The sequence below is a fragment of the Cyprinus carpio genome, chromosome A3 (genome assembly GCF_018340385.1).
Source record: "Cyprinus carpio isolate SPL01 chromosome A3, ASM1834038v1, whole genome shotgun sequence".
Classification (NCBI taxonomy): domain Eukaryota; kingdom Metazoa; phylum Chordata; class Actinopteri; order Cypriniformes; family Cyprinidae; genus Cyprinus; species Cyprinus carpio.
Window position 1 is genome coordinate 33,436,874 of NC_056574.1, and position 22,683 is coordinate 33,459,556.

Genomic DNA, 22,683 nt, shown 5'->3' on the forward strand with positions numbered 1-22,683 from the left:
ATCTTTCTTGATTCCAAGCCTTGAGCTCTACCCCGGGTCAAGGCCCTAAAAGGTAAGTTGGCCATAAGGGATAATGTCACGGACAGCCATCTAACGTCCCAGGGGCAAATCCCATGGAAATGGTAGAGTTGGTACTTAGTGCTCGCCATGATTCTGGCCTGCACTCCCCTCAGCATGGGCGCGTGGGTAAACTGTTCCCCATAGCGACCCCTAGCAGACACAGTTCGAAGTTCCCTTGAAAGGGAATGTCTCAGGTTACGAATGTAACCATGGTTCCCTGAGTAGGGAACGAGACACTGTGTCCTCTAGCTTCCTGCCATGCTTCGGACGCAAGCTTCAGATGAAGAAGTGAATGACGTGTTTTCCCGGTGCCTATTTGTCTATAGTCGCACCGGTAGTGACGTCAGGGGCAACTTGTTGGTGTTTTTTCAATGTATGCTTCAGACACGGGTCACGATGAGGTGTTCCCCATAGTGACCCCTAGAGGACGCAGTGTCTCGTTCCCTTCTCAGGGAACCATGGTTACATTCATAACCTGAGACGATTCTCATGAAAGATATGACAAAGGGACTGTGTTTTTTTCAAAGAAAAGTGTTAATTTTGATTTGATATTGACTGTTCTCGTGTCTGCTTTTATAATGAGAAAACAAATCCATAAATTAGTTAACATAACAATAAAAAAAAAACAATTATTTTCAAATTTTCTGTATTTTGAAAATAGATACTTGTCTATATTCCATAATGATGCATGATCATACTGTTCATGTCTCGACTAAAACAAGAACTGGGGACTGCAAATATACTGCAAAACTAAAAGCAACTCTGTGACCTGAATGACAATGATTATTTGTTAATTATGAATTGAAGCTGTAACTATGGATACAGAGATGAATGAGTTCAGTGTCCCACAGGCTTTGCGCTTTATAATGAGCTCATTAAGTGTACATGTCTAGAGACCTGATGAACCTTGTGAGGCCATGGGTTAAGGGGAATTAACCACAGACTGATCACATGGAAACCTTCTATAACATTTGTTTAAACACTCCTTAACAGTTAGTTAAAAGCAGCCTGATTCATGTACTGCTACATGAACCGGTAAATGTGTTTATGGAAAAGCACTTACAATGGATAGTAAAAAAACAACTACTGTATGCAACTATAACACTCTGTCAAAAGCATAACCCTAACACTTAAACATTACATGTTAACATGAGATTAATGTGACTCTAATGACCAGCTAAAAGCAAAGCTGGTTAGTTTTGCTCACTCGTGTTCTGATACGTAAGTGTATACAGAAAGAAACATGATGCAACTACAGCATCCGTGAATCACTGTTTACACAGAACAAACACTCTCCACCTAGAGGACTAGTTCTACTAGTTGACAAAAATCACAATTGTCGATAATTCCCTTGAAATTGTAATTACTATTATTAATTATGATTATAACAATTTACATTGAATGATGTTTATATCATTGTTTGAAGCAACCGCATGTCATATTTTTATGAAAATAAAAAAGCTGAAAACACTGTAACTTAAAAAGTTTTATTGCTTTTCAATAGTATTAAGCCTCAAATGTGAACTGTTCACTGGATTGGTTTCTTCTTTAAATAATAAAAAAAAACAACTATGCATGGTATTATAATGTTATACTAAAATCATTTCAAAATATATGTCAAATGCAGAAATGATAATCCATGCGTTTATGACCTCAAGGTTAGATTATTGTAATGCTTTGTTGGGTGGTTGTTCTGCACACTTAATAAACAAACTTCAGCTAGTTCAAAATGCAGCTGAAGTTCTTACTAGAACCAGGAAGTATGACCATATTAGTACGGTTCCTGTCAACACTGCAGTGGCTCCCTATTAAACATCGTATAGATTTTAAAATCTTACTTATTACTTTTAAAGCCCTGAATGGTTTAGCACCTCAGTATTTGAACAAGCTCTTGTTACATTATAGTCCTCCACATCTGCTGCGTTCTCAAAACTCTGGCAATTTGATAATACCTAGAATATCAAAGTCAACTGCGGGCAGCAGATCCTTTTCCTATTTAGCACCCAAACTCTGGAATAACCTACCTAACATTGTTTGGGAGGCAGACACACTCTTGCAGTTAAAATCTAGATTAAAGACCTATCTCTTTAACCTGGCTTACACATAACACACTAATACGCTTTTAATATCCAAATCTGTTAAAGGATTTTTAAGCTGCATTAATCAGGTCAACCGGAGCCGGGAACACTTCCCATAACACCTGATGTACTTGCTAGATCATTAGAAGAATGGCATCTACGCTAATATTAGTCTGTTTCTCTCTTATTCCGAGGTCACCATAGCCACCAGATCCAGTCTGTATCCAGATCAGATTGTCACTGCAGTCACCCGGATCCAGTACGTATCCAGACCTGATGGTGGATCAGCACCTAGAAAGGACCTCTACAGCCCCGAAAGACAGCGGAGACCAGGACAACTAGATGAGCCGCAGAGACACATCCCATGTAAAGAACTTGTCTCAGACGACCACTGGGACAAGACCACAGGAACCAGTTGAGTCCTCTGCACAATCTGACTTTGCTGCAGCCTGGAATTGAACTGCTGGTTTCGTCTGGCCAGAGGAGAACTGGACCCCCGACTGAGCCTGGTTTCTCCCAAGGTTTTTTCTCTATTCTGTCACTGATAGAGTTTTGGTTCCTTGCCGCTGTCGCCTCTGGCTTGCTTAGTAGGGGACACTTTATTTACAGCAATATCGTTCACTTGATTGCAGGTGATTGCACAGATACTATTTAAACTGAACTGAGCTGAATGATGACATCACTGAATTCAGTGATGAACTGCCTTTAACTGTCATTTTGCATTATTGACACACTGTTTTCCTAATTAATGTTGTTCATTTGCTTTGACACAATCTTTTTTGTTTAAAGCGCGATATAAATAAAGGTGACTTAAATACTAAAATTAAAACAATGGAAAAACCCTTAAGATAACCCGTATTAAGCATGCCGAATAACATAATTGGTCTTTGAATGATTAATTGCTGCTTTGAACAATTACGTAATTGTGGCATCCATAACTGCAGTCATGATTAGAAATTTGATTAATTGTGCAATCCTAAGTTCTAGTGCTAAAATATACACATACAGAAGAATTAATATAAGCAAAAATTGGAGCTTCACAATTTTTTTTAGTTATTTTTTATTTGTATAATGCTTTTCACAATGCAAATTCTGCATTTCCGCTTATATATCAGAATGTCTTTCCCCACAGACTTTAAAGTAATGCTCCACAGTGAGTAACTGAACACTACTTGTGATCTGGGATCTTTCTTTAACTGTACAGCACATTAACACAGTTAATGCTGAGTGAGAAACACATGTCTCACTCTCTTTCACACACGTAGAGAGCATTTAAACATTGATATGCTTTATATCACAGTTGAACATAGTTGAGATCTCTGTCCTGTATCAGATGTCCTCACAAAAGAGTTTCTCCATTAAAGCTATTTTGTCATAAATCCCTCTGTCACTCCAATGAGATGAAGACAAACAAAAATTAACAGAAAGAGGAACACGGCTGAGACAATTCATGTGCCTCTGTTTTTAACACACAAAAGCCGCAAACATGTACACAGTAAATTCAGCAGTATAACATCTACTCTATCATCAGTTACATCCATTCATTTAAAGAAGCAGTTCACCAAAAATCAAAAATCTAAATTCTGTCATTGTTTATACAAGTTCCATATGGATCAATTTTAACAGAATTGTCACACTGCTCTTTTCCATACAATTAAAAGTATATAGTGTATAAAAAAACCAACATAGCTGCATGCAGTGATCGCTCCCCGCTGGCTCCAGGAAAACAGTGCACATTGGGCACATGCATTTAAGTAGGTAAATCCAAAAATCTCAGTCTTTCTTATGTGAAAAACGTCCTGCAGCCAGCTGGTGGCACTATGACTGTGATCCACAATAGCCACATCTATTGGCACTTTTCCACTGCATGGTACGACTCGGCTTGGCACGGCACGACAAGGCTCGGCATGGTTTGTGTTTTTACTGCAGTTTAGTATAGCTTTAGTGTAAGTACAGGATTATTTACATGTCGTTATAGTTGCGCTGCCTCTACTGCCACGACCCCTAAAAAAAACTAAAACAAAGTACGTCTGTCAGTACGTGAGTTTCGTGCATCTAATAGTACTGCATTCCAAACGGCAGAAATGAAAGCATATCTAAAGTAAAACACTAAAATAACAGCGAGTGGAAGCAGTGTCAAGCAATAGGACTACACATGTGTCTATCGATGCAGAATCGTCCATGTCCACATCGCGATGCATTGATGCAACGATTAATTTCGACACCCCTAATATATATATTTAAATGGCATGGTTTAAGAATAGTTCCTCCAACACAAAACACAATACTGGGATCACTTCATTTACTAGACCAGGTTGCTTTTTTGGGATATCTGGCAACTCTTCACTTAATGAGAAGAGCATGCTCTCGTGTGAGGGAAGAGTGAACAGCAGCTTGGTCAAGTGGGAGTTATTTAATAAGGTAGTTTACATATATCTTGTACTATATTTTGCAATCCCGTTATTATTTTACTCTAGTGCAAGTGTACCGCACACATCGTGAAAAGTGAAGCCATTTCGATCACCATCTGGTGGCTGGTTGCAGTACAGGTCATAAACCCTGCCCTCTCCATGTAAACGATTGGGACGTGAGCCAAACAAAATAATCAAATTACACTTCAAATGAATTTTTCCCCAAGATGGTTTCCATCATTTTAGGTAGTTCTTATCACACTGATGTGTGTTAATGTGTTTGTTTTTCTATTAAGTTTGCTTTTAGTTAGTCATTCGATGCCATAATAATTGGGCGTGGAGTCATGATTGTAAGCTTGGGATTGTGTCATTGGAAGTTTGGGCGGGACTTTGATACCGCGGCTCCATGATCACTACTGTGCAAACTCGGGCTCCAAATGATGTAATTTTCACAAGATGACAGCGGCCATACTGAGATGTTTTGGTTTCACTTTTCTTTAGTGGAAGGCAGTGGACACACGTCATCCATATTTTTTTTACAGTCTATGCTCTAACCCAGTGGAGACCTAGACACTGCTGCCACTGCTGAGCTTTTCTCATTTGCAATACTTCTCATAAGAAATAAGACTGGTTTATGTGATCAGCAGGTTCAGAGACCATGAATTATGAGAGTGAAACACACATCTGTCTGACACTCATGTATGGTGTGAAAATGTTTCAGTGCTGAGCATCATGAATGTGAAGGCAGGAGCAAGTCAGTGGAGAAATTCCCTAAAGAGGACTGGAATCAATACAAGTTCAGAAACACAATTTTAGCACTTACGTCGATTTTTTGGCCACATTTAGTCTCCACCTGCAACCGTGTCTGAGCATGGCGTCATGGATCACACTTCAGAAGCCTGTGGATGGCACAGACACAAAAGACTACATTACAGTTTCATATTTATATCATTGTTATTGATAATCACAGACAGTTTCATGTATCACCACACAGACACACTTCACACTACATATTATATAGTTCAAAACACTTGTTGGTACTCCATCGGTAATGGTAAAATCAACAACAACAGCTGTATATGACATACAGAAAAATCAATGCATAAAAATCACTCAAACATTTCTCATCTAATGCTCCCAAGAACAAATGATTTGACCCACATTAGTTCTGTATTCGTATTGTATCTCAACAATTGACTCAGTAACTGAGAAGCCTCCTTGAGCAATAAAAGAGCAGCCTGTGAGCCGTATGCAGATCAGCTGGTCGACAGTCTACAGAGCGCTCAGTGATCCTTCAGTGTGTTCAGATGTGCACTCAGTGCCACTCAGGTTGTTTGTTCTGATGTGTCACACAAGCGAGGTTAACACATTCAGGCTGCTGAGAGCTCTGTTTTAGTCCTGTCACTCAACACATACAAACATACAATATTCATGCAACTTTAATGAGCTCTGTGTGTATGTGTGTGTGTGAGTGAGAGAGAGAAACATACACTACAGCAGAGGGCAAATAACAGTGCACTACAGAATGTGTGTGTGATACAGGGAACTGGCAACCAGAACTGGGAACACTGCCCCGAAACTCCCAATGTACTTGTTACATCATAAGCAGAATAGCATCTACACTTATATTTGACTGTCAGTCTCATCCTTATCCCAAGTTTACCATAGTTAACCGAATCCGGTCTGTATCTAGACCAGATGGTGGACCTGCATCCAGAAACAACCACAACACAGCACTTCACAGCCAGCAAAAACCTTGATGAGACGAGGCCTTTGGGGCAGAGCCTCAGCAAACATCTCTGCGACTAGGTGAGCACAGATCCTTATGATCAGCTATGAACGCATCATTCCAGGACAAGATGAGACCCAATGCACAGTTTTATCAAGAAGCATGTTCATCATAATTCCATTGATAAATCAGTCATTTATTACCTGCTAAACGACAGCTCTACCCTGAATACCCTCATACATCACACACCTTTTCTCCACTAGTATGACGTACCTCAATCAATATCACACAGTGTTTGGTTGCTTAGGCCAGAAGAGAACTGGATGCCCGACTGAGCCTGTTTTCTCCCAAGATTTTTACCCCATTTCTGTCACCTGATGGAGTTTGGGTTCCTTGCCACTGTTACCTTTGGCTTGCCAAGTTGGGGACGTAAAATCACTTAACTTACAGAAAATGTATTGATATTACCACACTGGCACCATCAACACAATGAACTTGAATCGAATTAAGATGGATGATTTCACTATTGCCTTCTGTAAAGCTGCTTTACAGCTGAATCACAAAAAAATAAAAAAAAAAAAAAAAAAAAAAAAAAAAAAAAAATGTATAGCCTGAATCGCTTTGGATAAAAGCGTCTGCCAAATGCATAAATGTAAATTAAATATGGATGTCACATGACAATTGGTAGTGATAAAACCATCCCTCAACACTGGGCTTCTTTTAACATGTAAATATATTTAAATTATCATCTGATATGTAATGGACATTGAGTATGTCTAAATAATCTAAAATTTAACTAAGCGTATCTTTACTGGCATTTACGCTAATGCTTTGCATATTTGAAGAAGAAAAAAAAAACATGCATAAACAATTGTTGAAAGGAGTATTTTTAGAGCAGTGAGAATCTGCTGTTTTTGATGATGACAGGTGGCTGTGGTTTGACTGGTTACAAATGCATCAGTCCATGATCTGATCGTCTGAAATCCAGAATATGATTTTTTTTTTATTTTTTTTTTTAATGAAAACGGCATTATTAAAAAAAAGAATGGATCTTAACGAACTCACTAAAAAGTACTATCGTTGCTTTGGCTACGATGATAAAACATTCTCGACAACTGACATGCTAATAATTCCACCTTTCTGCACATGTTGCAAGGTAACTGCAAGGTACCTACTGTTCTTCGTAGTATCTTTAACTAGCATGTAATATTTGAATATGGTAATCATCCGATACCATGTATTACCTACTGATGCCATAAGCTTACTCCCTGTAACTCATCTAACAGCTGTCAGTCAAGTATCGGCAGCATCTCAATCACATGACACAGCATCGAGGTTTACCACAGATTAGAAAGCATCCACAGATGATGAAACACACCGCACATCACTGACACAGAAGATCTGCGGTTGCTATGATACTCTTCTGTATCGAGACAGGGATGCGGCTTATAGCAACGACACACAGACATGATGATAATGGGCGGGAGCTCGATCTTACCATCACACAGCTTTATCTTGCCGAAACTACACAAAGAATCTCATCCAGCACGTTATATAGTCACATGTGCGTCCACAGTCGATCCCGTCCGTAGATGTGATCATGTCTGTGTTTATAATCCAGTGACAGCAGCACATCGGGGAAGCAGAGCGAAAATAACCCATACGGACTCAAACATCAGACCGCAGCAATCAAACCCTGATGCGTAAGAGATGATGATACACGTCTACGTTCACACGCTCTGTGCTGGATTAAACTGTCTGCTGCGAGGGCGTGTGTTTGTTTTGGTGAACAGGGCGAACCTGCAGGACAGAAGCGCCCTCTGCTGGGCTAATTGTGTATTCTATTCTATTCTATTCTATTCTATTCTATTCTATTCTATTCTATTCTATTCTATTCTATAAATAGTCGTCTTTAAACTCTCAGCATCGCCAAATCTACTTATTTAGGCAAGACATTTTTTAATGTTTCTAAGCAGCGTAGGGGTGGTTAGATGTAGGCTTATCACTAACTGAACCACATTTTATAGTTTCTAAACAAATTTCATGGTTGCAGCTAGAGAATTTAGATATTTTATTAAAACATATTGAACGCATAAAAACATATAGGCCTACATTTATTATGCCTAAAATGATATGATTAAAACGCGATAAGTTGTTCGTGTATCCATCAGTTTGCTTCTGTCAAGGACAAGGAGGGATTTTTATATTTGAGCAAACGTTCTCAGGCTGTCAGGGATCATGACTGCGGTTTGAAATAAAGTATCTCCATCTAGTGGTCACTGATAATATGACAATGCAGTGTTTCTGATAAGGATATAAAATTCTTGACAATGTAACATAACAATAAAAAGAGTTAAATGTAAATGTGTAAATGTAAATCATTTAGATTGTAGCCAATCTTCAGTCAACAGATAAGAATTTATTACATACAATTCACAATTTTCGTTTGTAAAAACACATTATATATATATATATATACATATATATATATATATATATATATATATACATATATATATATATATATACACACACACACATACATATACATACATACAATCTTATAATCTTGTGATGGATTCAAATGAATCTCTTCCACTATCATGTGAACTGTATATTCTGCTAGAGTTTCTATTGATTTCATTTTTTATTAAGGATCAGACAAGAGAAAAAACTGAGAGCAAACAAACCTGCTGTCATTTGCTCGCATGGAAGGAGAGAAAGAGAATTAATAATTGATGTGGTCCTGTTCCCAGCAGCTCTCTGTCTCACTGAAGACATTTAGCTGTGATGGAGATCAAAGCCACAAAGACTCCTTGCTGCTGTGCCAAAAGGAGGAACTACTGATCGCCTTACTTTCGCCCTAATAGCAGCCCTTTTATGAAGTTATTAAACTGCACACCTCAGTCACACAGCACAATCGGCTTTGTGAACTAAAAACTCAAAAGTAGAAAGCCACCTCTGTTTACCTGCTTTCATCCCAATCATCTTTTTATGTGTATAGAGGATACAGTAAAGCCCTCTTTTCATGTGAAATATTTTAGAAATGTCCAGGTCAAAGTCATATCACAATGCCACTAAACATATAACAATAATTTGAATAAGGCCAATTTTTTTGGGCCATTAAGATATGCTTGCCATAGCGTGACAGTATTTTCATGACACTTAAAGGGAAAATTCTGTATGATCCTGTAAGACTTTCTTTCTTTTGTGGAACATAAAAGAAGATATCTGAAGAAATGTCTCAGTGTTTTTAATTTTACATTTTATTTTCTATACAATGAAAGTATAGTAACCAAAATTGTTTGGATATCAACAGTCTTTAAAATATTTTATATGTTATATATTATGATGAAAAAAATATGAAATAATTAATATTTTTCAGTGAACTCTTCCTTTAAGCAATGTAATTAAAAGTAATGCATCACAATATTGTGTTACTTAGTTACTTTTTTATGATAAGTAATGCATTACGCTGTACGTTTGTGTTATTTTTTGTCACCAGGGCTCAGTTTGCTTATTTTTAATAATGATGTCAGACCTGTTTTCGGTTCATTAAAGAGGTGTGTGAACTTGCAAGTACGGTGTCAGACACTGTAATATGCTGTGGTCACCTTCCTGCTTACCGTGGTGATGAGATGCGTAGCAGACTGTCATCATTCAATGGCTGGATAACATTTCTGTTTCTGTTTATGGGGCAGACCTGACCTGTTGAAAAGAGATGGTCTTCATCCCTCCTGGGGTGGTGCCGCTCTCTCTAGAAATACGGCACATGGTCTTAGAGTTTGTGTTTGACTAACTGGGGCCCAGGTCAGGAATCAGATAGATTGGCTAAATTGACTGTCTGCTATCCGCCTCACATTACAGAAGTCAGTTAATTCTCAGCACTAGAGACTCTTTCAACTAGATATCATACTATACAGACTGTGTCTGTTCCCCAAACTAGAAAAAAAAATAAAAAAAATCCAAACCAATTTAAGAGTAACAATTTAATTGACATTTAACAAATAAAAAACAGATGTAATACGGATAAACAAATGATAAAGCTTGGCTTATTGAATATTAGGTCCCTTTCTACGAAAGCACTTTTTATAAATGATATGATCACTGACCATAACCTAGATGTGCTCTGTTTGACAGAAACCTGGCTAAAATCTGATGATCAAATTATTTTAAATAAGTCTACCGCCCAAGATTACTGTTAAAAACATAAGCCACATCCAAAAGGTAAAGGGGGAGGTGTTGCTTAAGTTTATAACAATGTTTTCAGGATTTCTCAGAGGGCGGGATACAAGTATTACTCATTTGAAGTAATGGTGCTTCATATAACATTATCCAGAGAAACACATGTTAATGATAAATCCCCTGTGATGTATGTACTGGCTACTGTATGCAGGCCACCATACAGACTTTGATAAAGAATGTGCTAATTTTATATCTGAATTAGTGCTGGCTGCAGATAAAGTATTAATTGTTGGTGATTTTAATATCCATGTTGATAATGAAAAAGATGCATTGGGATCAGCATTCATAGACATGTTGAACTCTATTGGGGTTAGACAACAGGTCTCAGGACCTACTCATTGTTGAAACCATACTCTAGATTCAATACTGTCACATGGAATTGATGTTGATGGTGTTGAAATTATATAGCCCAGCTATGATATCTCAGATCATTATTTAGTCTTGAGCAAACTTCATATAGCTAAAACTGTAAATTCTACTCCTTGTTACAAGTATAGTAGAACCATCACTTCTACCACAAAAGACTGTTTTGTAAGTAATCTTCCTGATTTATCCAAATTCCTTAGCATATCCAAAACCTCAGAACAACTTGATGATGTAACAGAAACTATAGTCTCTCTCTTTTTTAGCATTTTAGATACAGTTGCTCCTTTACACTTAAGGAAGATGAGGGAAAACAGTCTGACACCGTGGTATAATGAGCACACTCACACCCTCAAGGGACGAGCCAGGAAAATGGAGTGCAGCTGGAGGAAAACAAAACTAGAGGTATTTCATATTGCTTGGCGGGAAAGTAACCTATCCTACAGAAAAGCATTAAAAACTGTTAGATCTGAAACCTTTTCATCTCTTTTAGAACAAAACAAACATAACCCCAGGTATTTATTCAATACAGTGGCTAAATTAACGAAAAATAAAGCATCAACAGGCGTTGACATTTCCCAACAGCACAGCAGTAATGACTTTATGAACTACTTTTCTTCCAAGAGCGATACTATTAGAGATAAAATTGTAACAATGCATCCGTCAACTACAGTATCATATCAGTGTGCTATAGATCGCCTGAGGAACAATTCCACTCATTCTCTACTACAGGTGCTGGTCATATAATTAGAATATCATCAAAAAGTTGATTTATTTCACTAATCCCATTCAAAAAGCGAAACTTGTATATTATATTCATTCATTACACACAGACTGATATATTTCAAATGTTTATTTCTTTTAATTTTGATGATTATAATGACAACTAAGGAAAATCCCAAATTCAGTATCTCTATCTCTATCTTGTATAATTTAGAATATTACTTAAGACCATTACAAAGAAAGGATTTTTAGAAATCTTGGCCAACTGAAAAGTATGAACATGAAAAGTATGAGCATGTACAGAACTCAATACTTAGTTGGAGCTCCTTTTGCCTGAATTACTGCAGCAATGCGGCGTGGCATGGAGTCGATCAGTCTGTGGCACTGCTCAGGTGTTATGAGAGCCCGGGTTGCTCTGATAGTGGCCTTCAGCTCTTCTACATTCTTGGGTCTGGCATATCGCATCTTCCTCTTCACAATACCCCATAGATTTTCTATGGGGTTAAGGTCAGGCAAGTTTGCTGGCCAATTAAGAACAGGGATACCACGGTCCTTAAATCAGGTACTGGTAGCTTTGGCACTGTGTGCAGGTGCCAAGTCCTGTTGGAAAATGAAATCTGCATCTCCATAAAGTTGGTCAGCAGCAGGAAGCATGAAGTGCTCTAAAACTTCCTGGTATACGGCTGCGTTGACCTTGGACCTCAGAAAACACAGTGGACCAACACCAGCAGATGACATGGCACCCCAAACCATCACTGACTGTGGAAACTTTACACTGGACCTCAAGCAACATGATGGATTGTGTGCCTCTCCTCTCTTCCTCCAGACTCTGGGACCCTGATTTCCAAAGGAAATGCAAAATTTACTTTCATCAGAAAACATAACTTTGGACCACTTAGCAGCAGTCCAGTCCTTTTTGTCTTTAGCCCATTCTGACGCTGTCTGTTTTTCAAAAGTGGCTTGACACAAGGAATGCGACAGCTGAAACCCATGTCTTGCATACAGTACGTCTGTGTGTAGTGGTTCTTAAAGCACTGACTCCAGCTGCAGTCCACTCTTTGTGAATCTCCCCCACATTTTTGAATGGTTTTTGTTTCACAATCCTCTCCAGGGTGCAGTTATCCCTATTGCTTGTACACTTTTTTCTACCACATCTTTTCCTTCCCTTTGCCTCTCTATTAATGTGCTTGGACACAGAGCTCTGTGAACAGCCAGCCTCTTTTGCAATTTTTTTTGACCTTTTGTGTCTTGCCCTCCTTGTGCAAGGTGTCAATAGTCGTCTTTTGGACAACTGCCAAGTCAGCAGTCTTCCCCATGATTGTGTAGCCTACAGAATTAGACTGAGAGACCATTTAAAGGCCTTTGCAGGTGTTTTGAGTTAATTAGCTGATGAGAGTGTGGCACCAGGTGTCTTCAATATTGAACCTTTTCATAATATTCTAATTTTCTGAGATACTGAATTTGGGATTTTCCTTAGTTGTCTCATTCTTTTGAATCTCCCTTTTCTATCCAAGATACTAGAAAAGGTAGCATCCTCACAATTATATTCCTTCTTAGAGAAAAATGGTATCTGTGAGGATTTCCAGTCAGGATTTAGACTGTATCATAGTACTGAAACTGCTCTCATTAGAGTTACAAATGACCTGCTCTGATCATCTTATCATGTTTGTATCTCACTATTAGTGCTACTGGATCATAGCACTGTGTTCGACACTATTGACCACAACATTCTTTTGAATAGACTAGAAAACTTTGTTGGCATTAGTGGTTGTGTAATAGCATGGTTCAAATCTTACTTATATGACCGGCATCAATTTGTAGCAGTGAATGAAGATGTATCATATCGATCACAAGTGCAGTATGGAGTACCTCAAGGCTCAGTACTAGGGCCGTTGCTCTTCACGATTTACAGGTTACCCTTGGGAGATATCATCAGGAAACATGGGGTTAGCTTTCACTTTTATGCTGATGATACTCAGCTCTATATTTCTTTGAGGCCCAACCAAAAAAATCAACATGAAAAAACATAGAAATGCATAGTTGATATAAAAAAACTGGATCACAAGTAATTTCTTACTGCTAAATTCTGAAAAAAACAGAGGTATTAATTATAGGACCTAAAAACTCTGCATGTAATAACCTAGAACACTGTCTAAGACTTGATGGCAGCTCTGTCAATTATTCGTCATTAGTTAGGAACCTAGGTGTGCTATTTGAAAGCAATCTTTCCTTAGAAAGCCACGTTTCTAGCATTTGTAAAACTGCATTTTTCCATCTCAAAAATATATCTAAATTACGACATATGCTCTCAATGTCAAATGCAGATATGTTAATCCATGCGTTTATGACCTCAAGGTTAGATTATTGTAATGCTTTATTGGGTGGTTGTTCTGCACGCTTAATAAACAAACTCCAGCTGGTCCAAAATGCAGCAGCTAGAGTTCTTACTAGAACCAGGAAGTATGACCATATTAGCCCTGTTCTGTCAACACTGTACTGGCTACCTATTAAACATTGTATAGATTTTAAAATCTTGCTTATTACTTATAAAGCCCTGAATGGTTTAGCACCTCAGAATTTGATAATACAATCAAATTAAAGTAATGTCAAGGCAATTTGATAATACCTAGAATATCAAAATCAACTGCGGGGGGCAGATCCTTTTCCTATTTAGCGCCCAAACTCTGGAATAACCTACCTAACGTTTTTAAGGAGGCAGACACACGCTTGCAGTTTAAATCTAGATTAAAGATCCATCTCTTTAACCTGGCTTACAAATAACACACTAACACATTTCTAATATTCAAATCCATTAAAGGATTTTTAGGCTGCATTAATTAGGTCAAACAGAGCCAGGAACACTTCCCATAACACCTGATGTACTTGCTACATCGTTAGAAGAATGGCATCCATGCTAATATTAGTCTGTTTCTCTCTTATTCCGAGGTCACCATAGCCACCAGATCCAGTCTGTATCCAGGGCAGATGGTCACTGCAGTCACCCGGATCCAGTACATATCCAGCCCAAATGGTGGATCAGCACCTAGAAAGGACCTCTACAGTCCCGAAAGTCAGTGGAGACCAGGACAACTAGATGAGTCCCAGATACCCTGTAAAGACCTTGTCTCCTAGACGGCCACCAGGACAAGACCACAGGAACCAGTTGAGTCCTCTGCACAATGTGACTTTGCTGCAGCCTGGAATTGAACTGCTGGTTTTGTCTGGCCAGAGGAGAACTGGCTTAGCCTGGTTTCTCCCAAGGTTTTTTTTCTCCATTCTGTCACCAATGGAGTTTTGGTTCCTTACCACTGTCACCTCTAGCTTAGTTGGGGACACTTCATTTCCACCAATATCGTTGACTTGATTGCACAGATACTATTTAAACTGAACTGAGCTGGATGATGACATCACTGAATTCAATGATGAACTGCCTTTAACTGAAAAAAATACTGTTTAAAATTGTAATTTTGCATTATTGACACACTATTTTCCTAATTAATGCTGTACAGTTGTTTTGACAATCTGTATTGTGAAAAGCACTATATAAATAAAGGTGACTTGAAAAGCTTTTACTTGAAGCTTTTAACACAATGTACAATAGCGACATCTGGTGGTCTGACTTTTTCTCCACCATTTCTGACAAATCATTGCGGAGCAGAGGATGGTTTGAAAAAGCATGTGACCAAACAAAGCTTCAGAAGTCTGTGATGTTCAAGAGTGGAATCAGTCTGGGATCAATACAATATCTAATCTGATATAATCTCATTTAATTTAATTTGTGCCCATGAGACCACAACTCGTGTCATGTATAGCTTGGTCAATGGATTCACATATCGATCAATAATATAAAATACACAAAAATGTGATGATTAATAATTGACGTGGGTAATTGAAAAAAATATTTTGGGTGAGCTCTCATACCCTTATGTTGTGTTAGTCATAAACATGATTAAATGTCCTTCTGACAGCTCACAAAGTGACTGAATAAATCCTTTTATGCATCAGGTGGGATCGTGAAGTGCCAGTTTTTTCAAACCAGCTGTTCTGACCTTCCGATACTGCATGATGTTCGAAGCTTCAAACGTCATCAATCACGTGGTGTTGTCATTTCGATACAAGCAGTGGCACAGTGTGTGATACAATAGTGGTTTGAAAACTGCGTCAGAGCATCGGAGCTGCCATATCAATTGTTCCATCACTACTGAAACAGTCGAAGCAAATGTGCCGAGGCTTCGAAACAATTCAACACCTGTCTCTAGTGGTCATTTTGAAGTTTTGCTCTGAAACAGTGTTGATAGCGAGTCAGTTAAGTGAATTGATGAATTATAACATATATGTTGTGCTCAGCGTTCCGCCATGTGAGTTGGGGGAGTGGTTAGTGTGGAAGACTGGCATGTTGTCAGAACCTGTCACTTTAGGTTTGAATCTGGGTGAAACGTAAATATATTTATAAAAAATATTTGAAAGTTGTATTTTTATTGTTATGTTCTTGTCATGTGTTGTAATATCGCTCTGACAACTGAATGAACTCTTTGTGAATGTTATTTTATTCATGAAAAAATTAACATTACTAAAAGACATCAAGCTGCAATGGCTGGCATTTCTTACATATAAAGATTTTTATTTAAATATATTAATTGTTCTGCTGCATTAACCCTCTGGAGTCTAAGGGTATCTTTGGGGCCTGGAGAAGTTTTGTCATGCCCTGACATTTGTGCTTTTTTCAGTTTCTTATAAATATCTAAATGGCTAAAGTCTAATCTCACTGTAATCAGCACAAACTGGGCTATAATAATATATGAGCAGCATGTATGTACATGATTGTGCTTTTGAGAAAAAAAAATGTTATGTGTGGTTAGTGAAAAACTTTTGAGAACTGGAGATTGTAGCCTAGAATTTTTTTTTTTCTAAATGATGTGAAAATCATCTTGTTTACTCACTTACAGAAAACAATATATTGATTTAAATTTTATAAGACACTTTTTGTTGGTAAAAGTCATATGCGAGTAGGCGTCAACTATCATGAATTCACACCTGAGAAGACAAAGGCCTGCATAATGAGCTGCATAATGAGCCATTCAGTCAGCTGTGTCACTGAGAGGGATGAGTTACAAGAAAGAATGTGAGGACAAAATAAATGTATATAATTTTATGTTTGTACTTTATTTAGAATATATTTAATTATCCCACAACATAATTTAATATTCACTTGTGAGTGCAGATAAACAGTTTATTAGGAACAATCAAAGCTGACTTTCAAACTGAATTTTTTGCATCATTACTCCAGTCACACAATCCTTCAGAAATCCTTTTAAAAATCTTATTTTCTACAAAAAAAAAAAAAAAAACATTTATTGTTATTATTATCATTATGATTATTATTATTATTAATGTTGAAAAGAGCTGATAATATATTTAATCAGGTTTTTTTAGGGGGAATAAATCGAAAGAACAGCATTGTTTATTACATTTGTTACAGTTACATTTATTTGTACATTTATATTATTTACATCAAGCTTTTGAATGGTATAGTAAAGTATATTGTTATTGAAACTTCATAATATTTCACATGATTATACATTAAGTCAGGAATTATAGTTTGGAAAAAGTCTTTGGAAAAAGGCTAACTAGTAAAATGTTTACACGTTATGTGAAAACTAGTACAAGTATATAAATAAATAAAAAGAGACTAACTCATGTTTATGATCTCTGCTGAATAAAGTGCTTCATTCTTTTTTTCTGAGGAAATCAAAATCTCAAATCCTCAACCACATCACATCTTTTTGGGGTGAATTATGTCTTATTCCTCTCATCGCGAAGCAAACAGTAAAATAAAAAAACTTGAACAATCTCGCTGCGTTGTCTTCTGTTGTGTGGGCATATTCAAAAGCCGCGCGCTTCAGTGAAACATTTGAATCTGAAAGGCGCGTTCAGCGCGGGGGAGTGGTCACATTAGAAGATAATGAAGGGAGACGTGAAAAACGGACATCGCGTTGTTTTCATATGGATTACTTTATCACAGAATATTTGTTTTCGGCAGCACTTGTTTAGTTTAAAAGTAGACATGTCAGGCTTTCTATAGATATCTCTCTCATGTCTCTGTGTTGAGTATTCACTGAGTTAAAGTTCATTTTAATGACGCGTTTGTAAATGAAGATCACCGCAGACAAAGGCTGCAGACAGGACTCCTTGTTTGTTATCTTTATTTTATAAGTGCACAAAGTTTTGTTGTTATTATGTCTGTATACAAAAAAAAGTAGACTCTTTACAGATTCGATTGACGTATTGCTCTTATCTGTACGATCAAAACTGAAAGTGTAATTTAAGTTCTTTTCGGGGTTATCAGGAGAAAATACCCCAAAACACGTATACGCGTTAATCAACTTCAGAGGGTTAACACCTCTTTTATATTTTGTGGCAGTTAGGTTAAGACAGATGTACGATTGTGTGGTTTGTTCCCGACCTTGTCGATCAAAAGCAGATTCAGGTCTCGAAACACTTGGGTCTCGAAATGCCCTGATGCTTTGAATCGCCTTAGTCACGTGAAATGGGTGTTTTGAATCACACTTTGGAGCAGTGTTTCGAAACATCTGTGCTTTGGGATCCGGGTCGAAATGTCAGTTTCACATCAGCCACCCCTAGTTGAATGCTTCTCCGCATCTCCATCGTTCCTCCCACAGCAAACCGTGACAGAAGACCCGACCAAAACAGTTACCGCCGTGTGTTCCGGTTTTTGTTTTCGTTTTTTTCCATACAGTGTTTTGTTTCCATTGTGTCTATGGATCCCCTCCTTCGTCCTGAATACCTCCTCCTCCTGCTGGAGCAGGGGGAGAGATTACTCGAGGGCCACATTAGACTGTTCCTGGTGCTTGCCTTTTAAGAGGAGAGGGCTCCAGTTCCTAAGTTCTGGCCTGAAATCCTGGAGGCTCACAAATGCCCGCCCTCCCATCCACTTCTGCCTCCTCCTCCACTGTCGTCTGGCAGCCCCTCTGCTCGCCCTCAGCCCACAATCTATGCGGTGTGAGCTCCATGGGACTACCATTCTTCAGTGTCACCGTGGCTGAAGTATCCCTTGACACTGCCTCCAGCCTCTGGGCTCCGGACTCCGCATCAGCCCATGGACCTTTCGGCTCCACCATAGCTCCATCCTCTGGCTTTGCGTTATCCCTACATCCCTCCAGCTCCATCAGGCTCCTTCATCCCCTTGGCTCCTCCTCAGTCCTCTGTCACTCAGACTCCGCCGTGGCCTCCCAGATCCACACCTTCGTGTCGGTCGCCGGCACCATCTGCTCTGCCTAGGACCTCTGGATTCTCCCCTTTGCCCTGGCTCATCGGCTCTCTGCCTCAGGCTCCTGCACCACCTGCTCCGCTGCCGTTGGTCGACTCCCTGGAGTCGGCAGCCATGGCTCCTCCCTCCTTATACCCCTCCTTGTAATTATACTGTAATATAACAAATTTAAATAATGAAAATAAAAATGTGTTTTGTGTTATGGAAATAAGGTAAGTGTGCATAGTGTAAATGTGTCATGAAAATTATTTCACACCTTAAAAAATCGTAGTGGTCTTAGTAAGAACAAATATTTCTTATGTCTTACTTTTTTTTTTGTTTTTTGTTTTTTCAAACATGTTTCGTAAAATTATCCCAGTAAGTCTTACCAACTGAACATCTGAAAACAGCATTTAGGATTCAAAGCTTAGTATGTTGATATCAAAGGTTTTTTCTTTATTGCCGGATCATCAGCTGAACTTTCAACACTGCTGGCCCTGCAAAACACACACATGGGGCTGAACGCTTCAGAGCTCAAGGTTTTTCAACAAGACCTCGCTTTGTTGTTTGTAACCTTTTGATCTTAAATAAGAGCACAGGGGTGGCCGACGTGCAAAGAGAGAGACAAAGTCAGCGCGAGAGAAAGCTTGCCTTCATAATGAATGTCAGCCCAGATAACAAAGGCCCATTTGCATATCATAATCCAAATCGTTCCTGCTCAGATCAGGTGCGCTGTGAAGGAATATTTTTCTTGGTTGCCTTTGAAAGTCTTTGATGTGCACAGCAAGAATGAATATGAAAAGGAACTGCTAGCCGATGAGGTCACGTTCTCTCTTACTCTCTTTCTCTGCCTGTTCCTCATGTTTTCCAGATGGAAATGAAAATGTGCAGTATGTATAACACTATGTTTTTCTAGCAATGAAAGCTTTATGCTGTCAGTTCTAAATGAACTAAGATAATAAAATTATGTTTTCTAGAAAGGAGTTTTTTGCACCCATAGTAAACAATATTAGTGTGAAAGATTCATCCCTCTTAGCCACAGATGGCACACAAGAGTCCAAAATAAACACTTCCTAAACACAAATTCAAATAAATCCAGCTTTGGTGACTATATAAAGTTGAAAGACTTGCCACTTGGCTAGTTACAGCAACATAAAACATGGTTTAAATAAATGGCATATTGCCAGTCTTGGAGACCACATAAACCATGAGACAGACCCACTGATCTATAATATAGAACTGGTTTGCTCATGACGTCATTTAAGTGAAGCCACCGCGCCGCCATATTGGTAATCCCTAGTGTGCGTAAACGTTCTATTCAATTAATAGTAAATTGTATGATTTTAATGAGAAAACATCACCTAACAAGTCAGCGTTTATAAATCTGAAGTATTTCTGTACATTATTACAATGCAAACACCCTAGGCATGTAAACGGTTATTTTTTTAAATGTCGGGAATTTCCCCTACTTATTAAAAAGCTATGTTCATTACAATAGTGAACATCATGAACATGATAAACATCAGACGGACACGACCTCAACATATAAAACAAACGACAAAGTGCTCATTCTGAAATCTGAATTTATTCACAGAAATAACTGACTATAAACAGATTAAAGACATAAAGCTTTATTTCCAAGATAGTAAGTTAAGCTTTTAATTTCATTATAGAGCAACATTAACAACATAAATTCAGCATCGCGTTAGTTCAGTCAGGCCACGTTAGTCATGCTTGCATCAGCCCACAGTCAGCTGTTCCTGACGTGTACCAATCCAGTCTTGACACCTATCACATGCGGTCTATTTAAATTCCCATTCTTCAGCGTCTCTTCCGTCGCATCGCTGCTTGCAATTAACTCCCTCCTCCAACTCCACCAACTGAACCTGTAATCCAATCTAACTTTGTTCTTTCTTTACAGTCTCTTCATTGGAAGCAGTCTCTATCACATTTCGTTTACAACTCATGTAATTGTGAATTGTAATTATGTATGCATATAATGGTTCTGTTCTGTACCTCGGGGGGGTTGTCTTGCTGCTCTCCCCGCTCTGTCCAAGCATGGCTGCATGGACAGGCGTGTGGAGTGTGGCCCAGAACATAACCATACCGCCAACACTAACTGTATGCAATATAATTGTCATAAATATACTTGACGTAAGTGGTCCTTATTGAATTGTATTATTCATTGTAATATATTCAGATCCATTTCTGATACTAATACGTTCATGCTTAATAATTCCTGAATAATTATGTTCATAAAGAGACTAATTTAAGAGAGCTATATTTTGTGTTGGATCGTTACCTGTGTCATCAGTGCGCAGCAGACACACCCACCTAAACAGTTTAAATATATCACTTATACTACCCCAAAAGACCGTAAAGACTGCAGATAACATCTGAAGTAAACATTAATTTACATTCACATAACATAAAAACTAGTCTTGTTTGACTGATTTGCTTCAAATCGGGTGATTTTAGGACAGCGGTTTGAATGTGACTCAATGGTGCTCTCTGCCGGTAGGGATTAGTAAGATGGCGGATCGAACACTTCCGGTGGCTTCGCTGCCTGTTGGCAGTTTAGAACGCGATTATCGATAAGCGTCCTTTTACTGTCTATGTGAGCGATCCAGTCATATATAGATCAGTGGACGGACCCCACCCTCAAATTATGACATCATGTGTGCATTGTGGATCAAATATTATTTCAGGGGTATCAAACCTTCTGAGAACCATAAAAAAGTTTTGTGAATTTTGTTGTTTGATTTATGTCATTACATTGGTTCGAGCATAAGAAATAAATGGAGAATTTTTTTTTTTTTAAAAATATATTTTTTTCGTATTTTATTCTATGTCCTTTGTAGAGGATGCTAGGACTAAGTTATTCAAAATAAATAAATAGACATGAAAAGGCATGTATCTGTTTGTTAAGTCTGATGTCACCATCACCACTTCCGGGTCCAAATTCTCTGTGTCATACCACAAGAAAACAACAAACGGTGCTAATTTACACGCACAATGTGGTGTGATACTATCAAAAAATTTTAATCATAACCTTTATCTCCATACCAAAATCCTAGGTGGTCAGAAAGTGATTCATCTTTTGTAAATTGTAAAAATATTTATATCTGTGATGCCATGAGCACAGAGACTGTAGTGTACATTGTACGATTTTTAAAAGTGAAGTGAAGTACAGCCAAGTATGGTAACCCATACTCAGAATTCGTGCTCTGCATTTAACCCATCCAAAGTGAACACACACACACTGTGAACACACACCTGGAGCAGTGGGCAGCCATTTATGCTGCAGCACCCGGGGAGCAAGGCACCGAAGTCATGGTATTGCCGGCCCGAGCCTCAAACCCACAACCTTAGCATTAGGAGTCAAACTCTCTAACCATTAGGCCATGACATTTAAGTTTAGCTTAAATGAGTAATTTGAACAACTAGTGCTCATAAACGGCCATCTAGATGGACCAAATAACATTTTTCTGAGAGATTTTTTTTACGACAAACTATTTGAAAATCAGTCAGATGTAAATGATAATTATAAAATATTATCATATTTCCCTAGAGTTCTAAATTTGTTAATTCTGTCAACATCAGTCAAAGACCAAGAAGAAAGTGTTTATGATCATACCTCCAAGCATTTGATATCCCTAAAAAGCCCTGAATGGCTCTGTACAGGACATTCAGACAAACTGTGGCATGTAGGGATGTTGCGCAGTTCTGCAGCTACTGTGGCCCAGTAGCTAGATGTTGTGACTTGGACACCTCACCTCTCCAAGATACCTTGAAGGACGTATCTGA

General features: G+C 38.3%; 1 protein-coding gene across 2 annotated transcripts in view; it reads right to left on the bottom strand.

The window, feature by feature from the left end:
- LOC109079590 (testis-expressed protein 2-like) overlaps positions 1-7,973 on the bottom strand; it is a 46,075-nt gene extending 38,102 nt beyond the window's left edge. For both annotated transcript variants that reach the window (XM_042730982.1, XM_042730952.1), the window contains exons 1-2: positions 7,777-7,973; positions 5,373-5,448 (exon numbers count right to left, since the gene is read on the bottom strand). The gene's annotated coding sequence lies outside the window, so the exon portion shown is untranslated. The remainder of the gene's footprint in view (positions 1-5,372; positions 5,449-7,776) is intronic.
- Positions 7,974-22,683: the final 14,710 nt, after the last annotated feature.